Source organism: Muscardinus avellanarius (assembly GCF_963383645.1).
Source record: "Muscardinus avellanarius genome assembly, chromosome: 1".
NCBI lineage: Eukaryota > Metazoa > Chordata > Mammalia > Rodentia > Gliridae > Muscardinus > Muscardinus avellanarius.
Window position 1 is genome coordinate 32,209,843 of NC_137786.1, and position 6,000 is coordinate 32,215,842.

A 6,000-nucleotide genomic window follows, 5' to 3' on the forward strand; every position below is an offset into this window, starting at 1 on the left:
GCAAGGCAGGGAGAGAGTCACAGAGGCCCAGTGTCCACCCAGTGGGATTACAGACCACAGGAAGGATGACTTTTTTTTCATACTGGGTATTGAACCCAGGGGCAGTCAACCTCTGAGCTACCATCCTCCCAACTCTTTTTATTTTTAAAACAGGGTCTCGATAAATTGATGAAACTGGCTTGAAACCTGCCATCCTTCTATCTTATGCACCACCATGCCCATCGGATGAGGACTTCATTCTAGGTGTGGTGGGTTGCTGCTTGGAGGTTTGAGAGTCAAAAGGTCCATTATTTTTATTTGAATATCTTCTCCAACATCCAGATATTGACAATGTCATAGTATTAACAGGTGGGCCTTTAAGAGGTAATTAAGAGCTAGGCCCTGGGGTACTGTCCTGGTAATCCCAGTACTTGGGAGGCTGAAATGAGAAGATCACAGGTTCAAGACCAGCCTCAGCAATTTAGTGAGACCCTATTTTAAAAAATAGGGCTGGGATATAGCTTGGAGATAGAATGCCCCTGGATTCAATCCCCTGTAACAAACACACACACACACACACACACACACACACACACACACGTCAGTAGGTCTTGAGGACTTCTTGCTCATGAACAGAATTGAGGCCCTTATTTTTTTTCACATTTTATTCATTTATTTATTTATTTTTAATGGGTGCATTGTAATCATATATCACACTGGAACACAAGACTTGAGAGTATATGTAAGCACACATCATCCAATTAGCCCTCATCCAGCCCCAATCCCATTCCCTCCCCCTCCCTCGATCCCATGCTTGTTTGGTGATTAACTTTGATACATTTGTTTATGTACCTCCTGCGTTTTAAAGAGGCTCCATTATCCCCTATTCCATACCCCCTGATTGGTCACCTTAGTTGCTTCACTATAGGGCCTTTTCTATAGCTCAACCTCTTCCTGTTGCCCCTTTCCTCCTAGTTTTTGCTGATTAGGGGAAGCATCTGATTTTTATTTTCTGTGATATTTCTCTGTGCATGCCGTGTTGCAAGTACCGATCCCACTCTTGACGGCCCCCATAGTGGCCTGCCTACCCGGTAGACTGATCCAGACCTCTCTGGCTCAAGCAGCGGCCTTGCCTCATGGGAGGCCCCAATTCTGGTCTCGCTGGCCCCAACACCAGCCTAACCCCTCAGCTGGCTCCGACCCCGGCGAGGCTCCAGTAACGGCCTTGCCTCATGGCAGGCTCCAATGCTGGCCATTGGCCCCGGCACCGGCCTAACCCCTCGGCAGGCCCCAATCCTGGCCTCGGAGGCCCCAGCACTGGCCTAGCCTCACGGCAGGCTCTGATCCCGGCCTCGCTGGCCCCAGCACTGGCCTAACCCCTCGGCAGGCTCTGATCCCAGCCTCGGAGGCCCCAGTAGCGGCCTTGTTGAGGCCCTTATAAAGGACACTTCATGCAGCACTGGGGCCCTTACCCACCCACCACGAGGACAAATCACCCCTCTCCTCTGGAGAACCCAATCCAGCCTTCACCTGACTGCTGAACCTGCTGAACCTGCTGACATGTTAATCTTGGAATTCCCAGCCTCCAGAACTATGAGAAAATAAATTCCTGTTCTTTATCAATTATCCAGTAGCAGGTACTTTGTTACAGCACCACAAGAGTGACTTGGACAATATCTCACACAACTGCTTGTTTTCTGGCAAAGACTGACAGTTTCAGTCTCTGCCTTCTTAACCAGTCTCCTCTGGGCCACCCAGACACTTCCTATGCAAATGTTCAGCATCTATCAGTACACCGCCGTCTTTCTACTACCTCTTTCTTCTCCACATTCTTCATCTAGGTCTACAATTTGCGATCACAGTGGAAGGATCCCCATTAGATACCGGTCCTCAATCTGACAGCCTTGCCTCAGAGGAGTGAGTTTGACAGCATTTCAGATACAGCATCCCACACCATTGCTTGCGAGCGGGATTAGAGCTCCCCTCAGCTTCTAAACACCTGCTCTTTAGGGCCAGAAACTTCCTTCATGGGGTCCCTTCTTTATCCAGCCACCTCTGAACTGGAAGTGTTGGATTTTCTGCAGCCCACTTATCTTCCTGTATGAACCTCCAGGTGAAAACCCGTAGTCTGGCTCACAAGGCCTAGCTCTTGATAAGTAAAGGAAGAAATAGGAGAATTTAGGAAATCTCCCTCCATAATACCTACTCTCAAATGTATTTCCTTGAAACATGACCTTATTTTGAGGACTGGAGTAGATCTCAGTGGCAGAGGACTTGCCTAACATGTGCAAGGCCTTGGGGCCTATTTCTAGCACTAAAGAAAAAAGAAACAAAAACAAAAATCTTATTTTCAGAATCAGAATCTGAATGTGTTCAATTTCTTCTTACTGTAATGATCCCCCTTTCTTTTTTCAGGCAAAAGAGTGGCCTTGGGTGACTTAACAGAAAACATATTATGATAAGAAAAAGACAGTATCACATCAACTCTCCCTCTCCAGTCTTGTGTAGTTATTACAGAAGAATAAGGTCTGTCACAGAGACTCTTCACTGGGTTTTTTTTTTAATACAACAGATTTTTCAAAGGCTAATTTTTCTACTTCCTGTTTCTCTCTCTTTGAGATTAATTCATTTGTGAAATCCAAACTACTTTGGCCTTTTATGTCTGGCCTAGTTTCTCTCCCATAATTTCTTCCATTTCTTCCTCCCTTGAGATCGGGACTCACCCGGGTCACATTGCCAGGTCACCCTGGACCTCCTCATTGTACTCCACAGGCTCCATGAGAGAAAAGACCGCAGACCACAGGCCCACACTGGAGCGGGAGAGAAGGCGTCGCCCCATTCAGACGCTACAGAAGCCCAGGTCGGGCCTTCTGGCCCCTGGAAGGTGAAGCCTACATCAAGTCACATCATTTCTTCATGAAAGAGTCCTATTAAAGAAAAGAGGAGCTGGACATAGTGGCGCACGCTTGTAATCCCAGTACTTGGGAGGCTGAGATCGGAGGATCGCAGTTTGCGGACAGCCTCAGCTACTTAGTGAGACCCTGCTTCAAAATAAAGAATAAAAATAGGGCTGGATATAGCTTGGAGATAGAATGCCCTTGGGTTCAATCCCTAATAGTGCAAAGAGGGAGGAAGGGAGGGAGGGAGGGAGGGAGGAAGAGAGACAGGGACAGAGACAGAGATTGAAGTAAAAGTAATGGGAATTTTTCCAATCCCTCCCCAGAAAGATCAAGGAAATCCTTGACATAGGGAAGAAGTTACTCATTTTTCTGCCCAGATAGAAAGCTGGGACCAGAATAGCAACAATGGTTCCTCTCTGATTACCACTGGGGAGGAAGAAATCTAAGCAGCAGGAAAAGATGTTCTTATTCGCCTGTCTCAGCTACGCAGACTCTGTGCAGACCACAGGCTTTCTTGCCACCCCCCCCATGGTCCCTGCTGTGAGTTCTGAGCCCACCAGCCGACCCAGGTAGCTGAACCTGTGCACTGGCTCTGTGGGTAGAGGCTCCTTGTCCAAATCAGACCCCTCCTCTTAAGCATTCTGTGTCCTGAGATAATAACTCCACTTATTTATTTGTTTGCAGTACTGGGGATTGAACCCAGGAGCATTTTAACTCCGAGCTACACCCCCAGCCCTACTTTTTGTTTTTATTTTGAAACAGGGTCTCGCGAAGTTGCAGAGGGCCTAAGTAGCCGAGGCTGGCCAAGAACCTGCAGTCCTCCTGTCTCCACCTTTCAAGTACTGGGGTTGCCAGTGCGCGCCACCACACCCAGCTTTAACTTCACCTCTTTAAAACCAGCATCCCCTGCTGGGAGATGGAAAATAGCATTGGAATCTAAGAGTTTTATGGAGATTTAATCAGGTCATACTTAACTCATGCCTAGCTATAAACATGCTCAATAAAGTATAGCTGTTCTCCGGGCTGAAGATCAGTGCACTAGCACAGCCACGCTGGCTGTTCACTGCCTTGTTGCTTCTGATTGGTCAGCAGATGGAAGGCTTTTACATCACCCCTGGCTATTGCTCTTACTAGCACCACTATTATTTTTGTCTTCGCTTTGTTTCACATGGCTGGAGAGAGTGTTCTTGCCACAGGATGGCAGCAAATCATCTCTATTGTGCTTCTAGGTTCTGAAGTTTCATCAGTCCCTGGAAATGATGTCTTTCTTTGGAGTGAAGTCAGTCCACAGTGGGCTGAGTTATAAAGCTGACCAGGTGTGGGAGCTAGTAGGAGCATCCTTACCATTTCTGTCACATCCAGGCAGGAATCTGCAGGTGTCCTTTAAAGAGGGGCTTTGTTCCTGAGCCTCAGGACATTTCTCCACCGGTGGTTTCTATTCCCTATCCTCTTCATGAAGTCCCCCTCCACACATCTCTCTCTCCTCGGCTACCCAGCTCTCACTCTGAGGATTCAGGTCGCCTCCAGCTAATATACCATGCTGCCCTGCCTCTCTGCTAAGCAGTGCCCCCACAGGATGGGCCCAGGATCCTGCAACACTCAGTTCCAACCTGGACCCTGCATTTCAGGCTCCTCTGTCTGTAGGGAACCAGGGTGCAGAGTCCTGGGTCTATCAGCCAGCTAACCATCAGCATGTGTTTACTGAGTTCTGCAGACATGCTGAGCACTGAGATCACAGCTGTGCAGGTCCAAGAAGAGAGGGAGGCTATGAGCACCGCTGGTACACAGCGAGTCAGCCGCAGGCAGGCCTGAGGCCTGGTTCCGCTATTCAGTAAGGCGTGACCGTAGGGATGTAGTCACCTCACCTGTAAGATGAGTATAACAATATCTACCTTCCACGAGGACTCTGAGGGTAGGTGACCATGAGTGCATAAGCAGGGAGTCACAAAACAACAGGCTTTGTTATCGTAAGACGGGTCCAAGGAATTTGCGCTGTAGTGAACAAGATTATGTATAAATATAAGGAGGAAACCATGCCCATGATGGTGTGGATTGTCATACTAGGAGTTCAGAGGAAGTGGAGAGCAAGGAAATTACTCCCTTCCTCAGGGAGCTATGAGACTCCCACACTCTGGAAATAAATGCTTGTGTAAGCCACATTACAAAGCAAATCCCAGTTCCCTGGTGACTGGCACTTATGACCCTGAAAACAAGGGAGTCTGTTCTTCCAGCTCCTCTCTCCCTCGTAGGACTCCTTGGCATAATTCTGGGTGTGGACTTATTCATCACTATACATTGATTCGTCAACATTTGGGGCACCTATGGCTTACCACCCAAGCCCAGATCTATCAGAGGAAAAAAAAGAGCAAAACATTCCCGTGAGGAGGACGAGGAGGGTTAGGGGCAGCAACATGATAGACTGGGTCTGTCTCCCTCTCCAGGCCTCTGTGCAGCGCTTAGCCCAGCCCAGCCTGGGATCCTCCCTGAGCCTGAGCTAGAGGCAGGATTCCTGCACATGGCTTCTGGTGGCTGGGTGTAGTACCTCATCCCACTTCCACATCAAAAATGTATTCATTTATTTAAACTTTAAAGTTCTCTCAGCACATGTAATAAAAAATACTTCAAGTATGGAAGGGGAAATCAGATATGGAAAGCCTGTTATATGCCAGGCACCTCACACAGTCCTAAAAATAGGCCTTATTCCACCCATTTCAACACCGGAAACTTGAAGTTTAGAGGATCGATTGGTAACTTACTCAAGGTGGGTTTGTGATTTGAGTCCACATCTGCGTTCAGAGCAGGTGTCCCCACCTTGGTCTACTCCAGCTCTGGTCAAGCAATGCACACCCAGGATTCCATCTAAAACACACCATGGGATAATTTCCTGAGTTGTCATTTTTCATACTATGAGTTAGCAGGTTAGTGCCTCCCAACGAGATTTTTTTTTTTCCAATGAAAGAATAAAATAACCTTAGGTATCACCGGGCGTGGTGGCACACGCTTGTAATCCCTGAGCATGGGAGGCGGAGACAGGAGGATCGCACAGGTTTGAAGCCAGCAGCGCTGGCTTAAGAGACCCTGTTTCCAAATAAAAATATAAAAAAAATAGGTCTGGGAGTGT